The 15,098-nt window shown below is 41.8% G+C and overlaps 1 protein-coding gene and 1 pseudogene across 2 annotated transcripts in view; one reads left to right on the top strand and one right to left on the bottom strand.

The window, feature by feature from the left end:
- Positions 1-15,098, bottom strand: part of npas3 (neuronal PAS domain protein 3) — a 352,407-nt gene that overhangs the window by 285,476 nt on the left and 51,833 nt on the right. The window lies entirely within an intron of this gene.
- On the top strand, positions 4,287-4,909 carry LOC147246144 (uncharacterized; annotated as a pseudogene).

Below are 15,098 nucleotides of genomic sequence, written 5' to 3'. Positions count from 1 at the left end.
TTTACTTGGAGAAAGTTTGGAGAATGTCTGAGAAGCAAAACTTTCCGATCATTCAGATAAGGACGCACTATCATGCTTATACTGGACACCCTGTAGAAATTTGCAATGATCAAAACCGGATTATGGACGTTCATTTTCATAGAGGAAAACATGATAACCCAGCAATCAATAAGCTACGTTGTTCCTTATAATGCGATCGACAAGTTCAAGTGAAATGCTGGATTAAACAAATAAGGCAACTTCTTATTTTTCAGTCACTTATGAGTCTAGTTGTAAAAAGACATGCACATTTGATGCACATGTATGTGTCTTATATCATTCTAAAGCTCAGTTTCGGCTGTTTCATATGATATGTGTGCCATATCTGTCCGATAATGGGTTCTTGAGTTATTTAGATGAAATTAAAAGGAGTGCACATCAACACACAGCTTTTTGCAAACCATATATATGATTAAATTCAGCCAAATTCAAAAATTATTTTCCATCAAATACTTGAACAAAACAATAAGTGATAGGTACCACTGTAAGGGGTTAATCAGATAATCAAATCCAACAACAACAAAAACACCATCATCTTCAAATGCCTCCTTCTCCATATTCCTCATTTTCCTTTTGGAATATCTATCCATCCTTATCCTGTTCAGGGTTGTGTGTGGGGGGGGCAGGAGCCTGTCCCAGCTGCCTTCCGGCAAGAGGCGGGGTTCACCTTGGATGGGTCACCAATCCATTGCAGTACCAACACATATAGACAGACAACCATTCACTCTCACAGCCACACCTACGGTCAATTTAGAGTATCAATCAGCCTAGTCCCCTCTTGATGTCTTTGGACTGTGGGAAGAAGCCGGAGTACCTTGGGGAACCCACGCAGGCACAGGGAGAACATGCAAACTCCTCACAGAAAGATTCCATGCCCGAGCCAGGACTCAAACCGCAACCTTCTTGCAGTGAGGTGACAGTGCTAACCACTGCATTACCCTGCCGCCCCTTTTTGAATTATATACCTCTTAACCTCTATTAAATTAATAAACTTTTCAGAATGTCTAACAATAGGTGACAAAAGGTGATATTTAAGAATGAAATTCCATTTCATGAAATGAAACATTACATTGCTTTCTTTTCACAGGGAGAGCAACTGTTGCATGTGCATGAGCACACACTTGAACAGAAGTCAATCAGCTCAACTCATGTGCTGCCAGAAATTATGCTTCCTCCAAACTTGGCAAGCAGTTGTGTGTGTCTGTGTATATGTGCATGCCTGTGTGTCCAGTTAACACACAATATTCTATTTTATGACACGCAGTTCTGTTTCCCTTCATTCTCTCAGTAAGTCTGTTTAATTATGCTTATTCTATTCTTTTTTTGCTTCATCTGATTGTCTCTCAGCATCGTCTCTCAGAGATGGTTTCATAACAAATGCAAAAAATGAAATTGTGGTGGAATAAAGGAGAGAGAGTGACCTGCTCGTGTCTATCAGTGACGGGTTTAGTGTAACAGCTACTTGATATAAAAGTGGATCTGATTCATCATCAAATCTCAGTGTAAGAGAAGAAAAAAGAACACATATTTCTGCTAGGTGCAGGTCAATCAAAGTGTATAAACCCCGTGGATGGTACTTTTTGACAACAGTTGCACTACCATTTTGGACTGAATATATCAATGGAAACAGCATATAATTATGACGAGTCAATCATTGAGTTTCCGCATATTAACCTTTCAAGTACTGACAAACCAGTGTCTTGAACTGACAGCGTTTTTTTTCTCTACAGCCTCAATTCTTTGTAACTCAAGAAAGCATACAGCCACATACAGTTAGCTTCAAGCTAATAGTGACAGCTACAGCAAGAAAACAACAGTAAAATTACAAAATAAAGTATGTTACTTGTGTGGTTTAATTAATGTCTCTTAATCCAACTGTATGTTCAGTAGTTCACAAACATTTTGATATGAGCTCAAAAAAAGGAGGGCTTCAAATTTGGCTCTACCATGGACAAGCACAGATTCACACAAGCAAGTTCGCTGAACTGAATATACTTGTGCCTGCAATCAGGGCACCGATTTGAAAGGGTTATAGTGAATTAGTTTTTAGCTCAAAGCAAAGTATTTGTATTTATGGACTGAGCACATGACTGCATAAAAAAGACTGGCTTACACGCATGATGTGCTTGAAATTTTGTTCTCGAATGTATTTGGGCAGCTTTGCTGTTGTTTTGTTGCTGTTGTTAGCTGTCAGTCACCTTTAGCTTCAAACCAAATAAAAGCAACTGGCTCTTTGTGAATTCTTGAGTCACAAACAAGTAATGCAGAGGGGAAAAAGCATCCTCACGAGCTCAAGGCATTGATGTTGCGAGTACTTGAAAGGCAAAAAAATCCTTTGGGGTTAAGTATTAGTTTAATGTCTTCTGACATTAAAGAAAATAGCAAGAAAGTCAATATTAGGATATGCATCCACCAATGATGTTAGACAAGTTGAAGGTGCAGATGATGTGTAACAGCATGTTGTTATAACTGCTCCTGCGTCTTTCTTTTCTGTCTCTGGTGGAGATGCTATGTTGAGAAGATGTTCCTCACTAAACTATGAAAAAACAGCAAGGCTTCTAGGAATTACTTGTTTTGGCATCACCCACATATTCATCTCTTTCTGTTGTTCGACAAAAGAGTGAATATGACAGTGTTTTTTTGATGAAACCAAATATACTGCTGAACCCCAGCATGCATTCTCAACACTTCCTTTCAGTACCTCCAACTCCAATGGACTCCTAACATCCCTGGTTCTTTGCCGAAGGAGCAGACGGTGGTGTGATGTCTCACTCTGGACTCAAGTGTTGAACCAATTGAGCGACATTGTCCTGAGGATTTGCCGCTAGCAACAACAACAACAATACAGGCTGCGATGCCATTTTAGCAAACAGAGCTTCTGCAATGTCTGTATACACACAGAGAAATACACACGCACAACTGATCCCACAAGGTCTGCTTGTTTTATTTCGATCAATCTATAAATATCTGAGAGTAAACGCTAAACTGCACAAATACACACACACTTGTCACCCGGGATGGTGAAGAGGAGGCAATTGTACCCCATGTAGGAGGTGGTTGGATCTGCATGTTAAATCTATTACATGCATACACCTCAGAGTACTCCAAATTATACACACATCCATGCAAACACACTAAATGAACAAGAATGTGTGTGTGTGTGTGTGTGTGTGTGTGTGTGTGTGTGTGTGTGTGTGTGTGTGTGTGTGTGTGTGTGTGTGTGTGTGAGAGTTACTGCCCACACTAATGAAGGTAGTTGTGGGGCTAGCATGCCAAATCTGCGAGCAGACAGCGCCATTTGACTCCTCTAACTGGATTATGTAAATCAGACAGACATCACAGCCCTTGGAGATGAGTGACACATCATTTACACCAAGGAAGAGAGTGCAAACACATAAACACACCCACATGCACACAAACACACATACACACACATATATTTATATTTATATGTATTCAGCTTCAGCGCAGCATTTACATCCACTAGTCGACCTTCTGAGGGTACTTGACAACTCAGCTTCAGTATTAGACCAACCTGTGCACTGCCTGGATTGATTACAACAAAGCCTTCAACTCAATTCCACACATAGATACTAGAAAGTCTGGAACTGTACAACATCAACAGTAAACTGAGAGCCTTCATCAGAAACTCGATGGGGATGTGAAAGACGACCCTAGAGGCCAACTCAAACCCAATAGCCCAAGTTAACATCAAGTGCAGCATAAACCAAGGAGATGCACCGTCACTGCTACTGTTCAGATGATCAGAACTGAAGGGGTCGACCTACCATGAATAAATATAGGTGAAATCCAGAGTAGAGTACCTACAAGTACCTTACCCACAGGGTAATGGAAACCATGAGGAGGCAGCATGAAAGTCAACCACTTCCAAATACCTCCAGAGGGTAAGACAAGTACTACCAGTCATCAGATATCCCGCTGGGATCATAAACTGGCAAAAGGAGGAGATGGAAGCCACAGATGTCAAGACCATAAAGCTCCTTACCATGCATGGAGGGTTGCACCCTAAGTCCGGCATCCTGAAGCTGTACACTAAGCAGAAAGAGGGAGAACGAGGACTAGTATGCATCAGAGCCACTGTCCAGGATGAAACATCGAAAATTCAATAGTACATCAAGTAGCTGGCCCCTCAGGACGAGCTGCTCAGTGAATGCCTCAGACAGTTGAAACCTGATGAGAGTGAGGAGGGAGAGGAGCAGACATGGACAAACAAGCCCCTACATGGCATGTACAACCGCCAGATTGAGGAAGTGGCAGAAATCAAGAAGACCTCCCAATGGCTAGAACATAGACTGAAAGACAGCACAGAGGCACTCATCATGGGAGCACAAGAGCAGGCCCTAAGCACAAGAGCCACAGCGGCCAAGGTCTACCACACGAGACCCAAGGTGCAGGCTGTGTAAGGATGCTCCTGAGACAGTCCAACACATCGTAGTGGGGTGTAAGATGGTAGCTGGAAAAGCATACATGGAGAGGCACAACCACGTGACAGGGATAGTGTACAGAAACATCCATACCCAGTATGAACTACAGGTACCCAAGTCCCAATGGGACATACCACCAAAAGTGGAGGAGAACAACAGGGCTAAGGTGCTGTGGGACATCAGCTTTCAGACTAACAAACAGTTCCTGGCGAACCAACAGCAGCAGCATAGCAGTGGTGGACAAACAGCAGAAGAGAGCAGTTGTAATAGATGTGGCGATACCAGCTGATGCCAACATCAAGAAGACGGAACACAAGAAGGTTGAGAAGCACCAGGGGTTAAAAGAACAGCTAGAACGGATGTGGAAGGTCAAGGCTGACGTGGTCCCCATGGTAGTAGGAACGCCACTTGTCATATTCAACTGAACACCTAGATCAGAGCAGTAATCAGGGTATGAAATTAAGAAAATTTTCCCGGGGGCAATTTTGGCCCCCACAGTCCAAAAAGTGCAAGCATTTTTCATGGAAAATGTTTTTTTAATTATAGCTTGATTTTGTTTTTTAGGGGCCAACTGATTAATTGGCTCGCCAATTTAATCGCCGATTTTAGCAATTAGAGCGTAATCGTAATCTGCCAAAAGTTGTCTGATTGACGCCCATTATAACGTGTAATTTTCAGTAATGAAATGCCATTCATATATTTTTCTTAGAAATTATGTCCTTCTGTATCCAGTAGAGGGTGCTGTGACTCCTCTCATGTCACACCCCACAGCAACCCCACAGAGTGAGAGTGTAGTAGTGTATGTTACTGAAAAGCCAACAGCGCGTGCGTAATAAAACAGTACGCGCCTCAACAGTAAGTTTATAATTACGAGTTTGTGAAATAAAAAAATAACTCAATAAGTTTCCAATTTCCCAAGACGTACCTCACTGTGTCTGTCATGCATGACATATGTTAGCAAGCTAAAGAAAGTTAGGATCACCTATTTTAAACATTAGCTACCTTGCTAAACTATTAAACAGTCAGGCACAGCACCATTAATGATGTAACGGTAAAGTTACAGCACCTCAAAGTAGTGTTATGCTCACTCAGGCAGCTGCATGCTACCAGACTAGATAAGACCAGTCGAGTTTCCAGTTCAAAATCGTTCCTGGCAGGGTACATCTCTTCCTGGATGTGTTTGCGGGGGTTTTGAGGGGATCTGGTGGAGGAACTGTGACTGGCTCACTTTGGTGGGTGGGTGGTTTAACTGGCTGATCCAAGTAGTGGTCCATGATCTACTGTACCGCAGCACGGCAGCTTCAAGTAGGACATGTAGTGAGCAGAATTATCTGTGCGTCAGAGGCGGGGGGCACGCATTCATGTAATCAGCACAACCTTGTTAATAACACCTGGAGAATAATGAGTTGTTGCCAAAAACTTTGGGGCAATTTTGGCATGTTTTTTGGGGGTCCGTGGCCCTCGCTAAACACCCGCGGGAATGTTCACACTGTGTACAGTTGTTAACTTTTTGTCAAATACATCAACCCAATACTCATCCTATCAATTATTCTTGATGAAAGAAAGAAATAACCTGGAAATTAAGACAGGACTTAGAAAGAGACAAATAGTCTTCAAAGCAAAAGACAGAACAGGTGAAATCAAGTCTCTTGAATTCCTCAATGCCATGCCTTCCTTCTTTCTTTTTCCTTATTTTTATTTCGTTTCTTGCTCCCATCTTCCTGTCGCTCATTTGTCAATCCCTTATATTTTTCCATCTCGTTTTTTTCTTTTCTTCTTTTACCTTTTGCTTAAATCAATCATTTTGTTCTGCCCTTTCCATCTATCACCCACTTTTTCTTTTACACCAAAATCCTTCAACATGTTTTTCTATCCATTTCACCCCAGTTTACTCTATCCTTCTTTTGGAAGGTCTTTGGTGAAACATTAGGATTTCCACACGTTTTTTTATTTGCCCACAAAACAGGTGTTTTTAGTGAGAAGTCATGACATTTACTGTCATGTTTCTGGGGACAAAATCAGGCATTTCCATTCTGCCAATAAAAGCGTTTGTTTTTAATAAGATGTCAAAACATCTGCAGCTACTTTTTTCCAGACAAACCTGCATTGTGTACACAAGTACAGTTTCATACATTATGCAAAAATAATCTAACGCAACGTTTTCTAAGATATGATATGAATGTTTCATTAGAGTATGTTTATCAGAAGAACTGGATGCTGGTATCACAATCAGAACAACTCTATTTTCCTCCATCTCTCTCCTTGAATCTTACACCTTTGTAAAAGTTGTAGAATTGTTCAATAAACTCTCTCACTTCACATCCATCTCTTCCTTCCCTCTATTTTTCCTTCATCTCTGGCTTTTTCCTCCTCTCTCCTTTACCTTCTTTTCCTTCTTTGCCCTCTCTCCTCGCTCCCTCTTTAACACACTCATCAAAGTTGACTGTAATTTGTTACAAACCAGTCAACGTGAGTACAAAAGATGACAGGAGCTGAAGGGGGGGGGGCTGAAAGGAAGGTGTGTGCGTGTGTGTGTGTGTGTGTGGGGGGGGGGTGTTGCAGAAGAAAATGAGGGAGGTAAAGGAGGAGGAGGAAGTTATGCTGGGAGGCAGAGTAGTAAATTGTTCCATTTTTGTGGGTAATCTAAATGCTAACTAGAGGCAACTTATCACCAGAATGGATTTCCGACCATCTGTTCAAATAACAGGGGATTTGTCCGGTGGCAAGCGCAAGAATGGGATGATGGTGGGAAGATTAGGCGACGGTGACGGCAACGCCGCGCGCCACGTCTCCACAGTCACAGCTTCAGAGGGGAGAAAAAAAACTTAAAGAAACGGGGAAAAAAATGTATTTTGTGCAAACAAGAACAGATGACGCCTTTACAATTACACCTGTCAGGAGCTCCGCAAAGCAATCGATCTCTGAGGCAGCAGAGCGACGCTCCCTCTCTCTTTCCACTTCATAGCAAAATGATTTTCTCTCCTTTTTTCTCTTCCTTCAGCCTCTCTCCATCTCTACCTCCCCCTCTTAGTTTCTCCTCTCTTTCCTTGTGCTCTCCCTTCCATACACTTTTCTGAAACAATTTGCAGGGAAAAATATTTCTTGAGATGTGACGAGATGATGTTTTGTTCTCTGATGGAGTGAGAAGCAGCGGAGGAGAAAATAAAGATGGAGGAGGTGAGATCAGTAGAAGAAACGAGAGGAGCGGCAGAGAAAAAGAGGAGAGGATGAGAGGGAAGAGATGGATAGACAGGAGGGGGCAAGTAGAGAGGAGAGGAATGGAGACAAGCTAAGGTAGAGGAAGGTAAGCAGAGAAGGTAGAACTTAAGAAAAGCAAAGATGAAGAGGTAGGGCCAAGAAAAGAGGCGTGAGTAAGAGAGAAGTTAAGAGGAGATACTGGGAGAGAGACAGAAAGACCTCAGGAAGAAGAGAAGGACAAATATATGGTGAAGGGGGGAGAAAGCAAAGGCTCAAAGACAAGATTAGAGAGTGTAAAAGGAGATGATGGGAGAGAAAAGAGAAGGGAAAAGAGAAGACAGGACGAGTTGAGAGAAGAGTAAAAGAAATGAAAAGACAAAAAGATAGGACAGAAAACAGATTTAAGATGTCTCAGAAGGAAAACAGAAGAGGGAGAGAAGGATGATGAGAAAAAGTGAAAGAGAAGGAGAGATCAACACAAGCAAAACCAACACAGAGGGAAGAGGAGAGAGGAAGGGTTAATGGAGAGAGGAGGAATGAAAGAGAACGAGGGATGAAGAGGAGAATAGTGGGGTGACAGAGCGTGCAGTTTACTGGCCCAGGAAGTGCTCTGAGGCTGCCGGCCAATCGGCTTGGCTCGATTCCCCCCGTGTCACTAACAGTCCATTGGCCAATGAAGGCTGGCCTTTATTCGCAATTTCAATCGACGCCTCACACCATCAAAGAGGAGCCGTTTATCTTTCTCTCCCATTGCCCACACACACAACTTCCTCTTCTCTCTCGATCCATCCATCGCACTCCTCTTCCTTCTTTTCTCACAATTTATTTCTCCATCTCTAGAAACACTCGCACAATCAAAGAAGACAAACAAAACCTCCTGGAATCTCATTCTGTTGTGTTTTCTTTTGCTTTTCAACAAACCTGTGTCTGAGAGTTGCAGACTGATTTCATCAAAAAGTAGATGTTCACTCAAAGATCGCAGGCCTCCACCAAAGCCAACAGCTTACACTCCTAGTGCTACAATACTCAAATCATTATACTCAGTATATTTGGATTTATTTACAGAAGTATCACAAATATGTCCATAATATTTCCTGAAAGGGTAATGACTAGAGAGGGCATATTTGCCTTCTCTCTGCATTTTAAAAATATTAAAGTAAAAATGTATACTGATCACACAGTTACTGTTTTCTAAGATTACTGCAGAGTTTTACTGTGTGAATCAAGGACTTTTATGTTTTTGCTTTTACAGTGCTTTGCAGTGATAATACAGTGTCTTTTTTTTAATGCTGTTTGTTGTTTCCACGGTATGGTGTTTTAACAGTGCCTTTACAGTGTTACAACAGTACTTTACATCATGTTAGTGTTTTATCACCATGAATGTTTTTATAGGGTTAATACAGTGTTACTAAAGGGTTTTAGAGTGAAAACATAGGAACAGCCACAATGTCCCACATTGCTGTATTCAAATGAAAAATCCTCGGCAAGAAATCTGGCAAAAGAACTGAGGTCAGTAATTATCTATCACACAAAAAGAAACCACAAACATGAAGGAAATTTCATGATAAGAAGTCATATGTTCAAAGGATGAATACCAAAGACTTTTTTATTTTACTGCAATATTAATGGCACTTCGTATATGCCTCCACTGCTCACAGTTCAATTACTGCACAGCCACAATGGTGGTGTGCAACTGACCTCTGACCTTTCCACTCCAGTTTCATGTGCTCATATAATATTATCATACAATTGCCTTGAATACTTCTGAATCAGGTATGGAAAGTGCTGAGAGGTGGCAAGATGAGAAAAAAAATGGCAGTAAGGAGTGAAGCAGTTTTGTGTGTGTGTGTGTGTGTGTGTGTGTGTGTGTGTGTGTGTGTGTGTGTGTGTGTGTGTGTGTGTGTGTGTGTGTGTGTGTGTGTGTGTGGCAGTTTCTTAATCTAATAGCATGCAGAGGAAATAGAGCAGAGCTGGACATCCTTGACACACACTGACTCAATACCAAGACCTAACACTTTATCATCTGCAGTACCTGGACATGCTGTCTGTGACCGTGTGTGTGCGTGTGTCTGTGTGTCTGTGTGTGTGTCTGTGTGTGGGTGTGTGTGGCCCTGGGTGCTGTGAGGATGGGCAGTAGTTATTAACCTGCTGCCCAATTTCTGTCACGGCTGCATTGTGGCTGCGAGCACAGAGGAAGGTGTGTGTGTGTGTGTGTGTGTGTGTGTGTGTGTGTGTGTGTGTGTGTGTGTGTGTGTGTGTGTGTGTGCACGTGTGTGTGTGTGTGTGTGTGTGTGTGTGTGTGTGTGTGTGTGTCTGTGTAGACTCTTCATCAGTGAAGTTATTACAAGGGCCCCATTCTAACAAATGAATGAATGAAAACTACTAAAGCAAATGACTGAGTGGGGTGTAGTGTTACTGAGTGTATATGAACCACTGTGACACTGTTCTACGAAACTACTTAACTGCTGTGTAAGTGAATAATTGTGTATATGATTGTCAGAAACAACTTTCAATTACCCTGATGCATGAAAAAAATTAACAAAAAAAATATAAAGGAACACATGTTTTCAAGTGTATTTGTAGTCAGTGTGAATTATAGTTAGACGAGTGACGCTAAATCACAACTCCACTTAGAAAATACGAATTTGAAAGTTATTTGCTTGTCATTTTGGGAAAGACCTGACAAAGAACTGATTCATCTTTTGCTCAAATTAGAATCATAATGTTATCCAGCATTACTTTGATCCATTTATTGTTATGAAATCACAGTCAAATCAAAGATGGAAGCAGCAGTCATTTAGACTCCTGGAGACAGCTCTGAGGCTTACAGGTTGTACAGGCTAGCAGCTAGTTTTGCTACCTACTGATAGGTCACCCACAAGCACAGGATAGCAATATGGTTATGTCACTTATGGCTAATGAAGATAAATAGGTGTAGAGTGCTTACAAAGGTGCCTTGGACCTAACTGAAATGTCTCAAAAATCAACTTAAGGATAGTGGTCAGCATGTTGATGAGGGTTGACAATATATAGATTCTTTTTCTTGTCTTAGTTTCCTCCATAAATGCCTTCTAATGTTACCGTAGGGTGTCCCGCAGAAAAGCAGGCCTGCTTGGCTCGCTCATTGTATGTGACATTTCAACCTGATAATAAAACTGAGGAATTTGCCTCAATGGTAAGTTTATAACAACTTGTTTTGCGAAAGTTTCCCATTTCCCAAAATGTGCCTCCTTGTATCTGTCACACTTTCCTGATATCAGTCGAGCGTGACATGATATGTTAGCAAGCTAAAGAAATTTAGGATAACCTAGCTTAAATATTAGCTATTAGCTATTTAACCAAGTCAGTCACAGCACCATGAATGATGTAACAGTAATGTTACAGTAACTGAATGTAACATTACACTCACTCAGGCAGCTCCATGCTACCAGACTAGATAAGACCAGAGCAAATTAGGATAACGTTTTGTTGCCGTGCAAAAACTGTTGTGGGCTGGATTTATTTTCGGCAGCACACAGACAGTGTTTTTGAACTTATAGAGTTGAGGAGGAAAAGCATTTCTGGTCAAAGTTATAACTCCATGGAGGGATGCACATTGAGACGACATCCGAGAGGGGCATTTCAAATCATGTCTTACCAGAGAGACTTAAGACGCTGTTTATCCACCTACCGATTACCTACAGATATACACTTACTGACATATTAATTAGACACTTTGCCATGTATAGCAAATCAATAACAGCCCTACCATGAATTCTACTTCAATTAATGTATTACTTTGTAAATGTTGACACTGCCAGAGAGACTTCCATCCATCCATCCATTTTCTTCCACTTATTCCAGTTAAGGGTCGTGGGGGGGCTGGACAGGTTCACCCTGGACAGGGCGCCAGTCCATCGCAGGGCCAACACATATAGATAGACAACCATTCACACTCACAGTCATACCTACGGTCAATTTAGAGTATCAATCAGCCTAGTCCCCAATTGCATGTCTTTGACGGTGGGAAGAAGCCGGAGTACCCAGAGAGAACCCACACAGGCACAGGGAGAACATGCAGACTCCACACAGGATCTTTCTGTGTGGAGTCCTCCGGCTTCTTCCCACCATCCAAAGACCTGCACTTGGGGACTAGGCTAATTGGATACTCTAAACTGACCATAGATATGAGTGTGAATGGTTGTTCATCTCTGTATGTTGGCCCTGTGATGGACTGGCGACCTGTCCAGGGTGTACCCCACCTCTCGCCCATAGATGCTGGGATAGGCTCCAGCCCCCCGCGACCCTTAGTATATATAGGAATAAGTGGAAGACAATGAATGAGATGATAGTGGGTGTTGCCCTTCAATTTAAAGCTTCGTAACAAGTGTTTGGAGCAATATTTAAGCCATCAAAAGCAGCTATTTTTTACATGAACGATGTAAAAAATTTAATCGGTCAATATATCGGTTATCGGAATTTGTTTATTCCCTCATGTCGAAATAGACATCTACCCCAAAAATATCCATAACGGTCAGGCGCTAGAAAAATCCTGATTAAAACTGGAAAACGGAGTGCATGAAATGTGTAAATGATGAATAATCAAGCTTGTAAGATCATTGGCAGCAGAGGATTTAAGGTTCACTTTCATCCTTCAAAAACAACCAATATTATAATTTTTAAATGTAGTGCTATCAGTTACTGAAAAGCCGTTACTTCCTGTCAGACATGAAGCTCATTGATTCAGATCTTAAGCAAGAAAAAAAGTCTGTCAGCAAGCGTTATAAAGATTTTTTCCCTGGTGCCTTCATGAGTTTAGTTGTAGGAACATTGCTGATGTATCTGTCTGAACTAAACAGTGTGTATGTGTGCGTGTGTTTCTGTGCGTGTGTGTGTGTGTGTGTGTGTGTGTGTGTGTGTGTGTGTGTGTGTGTGTTTTGACGCTCCCATAACCATTACGTGCCACAATGGAGCAGAAAGGCTGTCGGTTTATCTTCTGATCAATGCTGTGAGCTGTCAAAGCCTCTCATATACTCACTCTTTCTCGAACTCACACGCACGTGTGCACGCACACATTTACGCAAACCCCTGCAGTGAAAAGTGTAGTCATGTGGATTGCATGTGTGTTTTGCCCTCAAACAGACTCTCAAGCTGAAGCATTCCGACAGGCTCAGTTGGAGGAAACTCGGGGGCGTCATGGAAACCAGCCTGAGATTAAACTGCATAACAAATGTCCATTTACACCCCGAAGCCGCCAGTTAACGTTCAATTCATCTCAGCCATGCTCAACACCCAAGTCCCCCACCACCACAATACAATACTTATTTAACATCTGAATGAAGTCAATGTAATATCTCTATTGTCAGGTCAGTCTGAACTTGGGTGTCCACACTGACTACAATAAATGTTTCAGTTAGAATATAGGTTTCCTATTAAGACAAGCACATTACAACTCATTGGACTCTCTCAGTTTAAATCAAAAAAGACATTGAATGTTAAATTTGAGTTAAAAAATTAGGTTGGGGTAAAACTTCAACTCTGATGGGTCATATTGGTCATCATGTCTCATGTCCTTGTGCAGTGCTGGTCATTTGACAGTGGTGCCTTTGGTTGTGCGACACCAAAAAACATAAAAGCCATCTAATTATAACATCATGTCACGACACTGACCACAGAGATGTATGTATGGACATAAGCACGACTACGTTCCAGAAGACATTGTGGTTTGGGCACGTTATCTCTCTGCGAAGATGTTGTTGACTTGAGATGTTAGACATTGGATTCGTTGTAATTTAACAATCTAAGACTAACTTATTGTCAGTACTCTATAACATACTGACTTTAGCATTAGAAATCATGCAATGTCACAAAATGTCTTTGGTCAAGTCTCTTTTTTTTGTTAATGAAAAACTCCATTCTCATAACGTAGGAAAAATTTTAGTTGTGGGAAAACAAGTTTAGTTTCAAGTGTGAAAAGCAAGGTCTGTTTCAAGTAAAATGGGAAATGTCCAAACTCTTTTCAAGTCAAAATTCAGGTCACCAACATTTTAGCAGAATGACGGTTCAGATTTTTTTCTTTTGGTCCAGACTGACTGTGGTCAAGTATACATCAAGTCTAATATTTGACACCTGTGCAAAGTCTAACTTTGTTGAATATAAACCATGAACATTGAGCAGGTCCTTTTAAGTTTTAACTTACAATTGTTTGAGATAATTTTCCAAAGTGCAATAGTCACATTTTAATGCTATTATTTTATGATGATTTGTTTTAATTTAATCTTAATTTAATACTCACAAATCTTTTTGACATGAGTCTATGTATTTATCTTAGAAGTCTTGCATCAACAAGAGAAGTGACATATTAAGCCCAGTTCACACCACACGACTTTAGGCGTCGGCAATGTCGGCGACTTCCCTCCCCCATATTGGGGTGAGGCACAAACGACCACAGCCACAAAAGTAATGAGGTGTGGACAGCTCCAAGACAATGGACTGGGAGGTCGCATGCGACGTCGGCGACAAAAAATGGACATCTAGCACTGCTAGATATCCAGAACTTGTCGCAGTGACGTAAACGGAGCTGCAGCCAATGAAAGCAGACATGTGAGGTACCGTGAACCTAGACGAAAAGAGCTCTGGCAGGGGGGGAGCCGCGCAAACCGAACAACAACAACAACAACAACAAAAATGACGAGAGGCATGGATTCTACAAAGGGTTCGCGATATCCGTGGACACAGGAGGATCTGGATGGCTTGGTTGTGCATTGGTGTGAGCACCCCTGCCTTTTCGCTGTCCGCGTTTGCCAAGCCATTCCTTCGCCCACCCTCTCTTCCTCTTCCTCCGACCTGGAGGGCGGCGCTCTGCTCCGCGTCCATGTTTACAATGAAAGGGGCGTGCGCTGCAGTCAAGAGTTTCCTGGCCAGCTGGGCAGTCAGCCACGCCTACTGACGGGGAAAATCGTGAAGTCTGAACACTGTCGTCCACTGACAAATCTTGTAGTGTGAACAGCAGCCTGATTGAGCGTCAGGTGGTGTGAACAGCAGGGCGCTTCGCCGACAAAAAAAAGTTGTGTAGTCTGGACAGGGCTTTATGTGTATCAGAACAAGAACACTTAGTCCCATAAAACCTTGTGATATGCAAAACACTAATTCCTACGGCCAATTCCTCAGCCAAATAATAAAACAGGTGCATATATACCTATTTAAAAAACTTATCTCCTGCAGCTTTAAAACACAATTTGCATGCGTTCCAGCATCATACTGTCTCTTTTGGTCAGTAGAGGTCAAGACAAAAATCTAGACAAATACATAACATGCGACCCATTAAAATTTCTCACTTGAGGAACATGTGCTCTCCTTCAGTTCTGCTTCAGACTCTGAACTCCTAGAAAAAGAAAAAAAATGTCTCTAAAAGGGTTTTATTGCCATAAAGGTTTA

The sequence above is a fragment of the Aulostomus chinensis genome, chromosome 17 (genome assembly GCF_037954235.1).
Source record: "Aulostomus chinensis isolate RoL2024-O1b breed Wild chromosome 17, RoL_Achi_v1.0, whole genome shotgun sequence".
NCBI lineage: Eukaryota > Metazoa > Chordata > Actinopteri > Syngnathiformes > Aulostomidae > Aulostomus > Aulostomus chinensis.
Note: the sequence above shows the minus strand (reverse complement) of the source record. Positions and strands in the feature narration are given on the sequence as shown.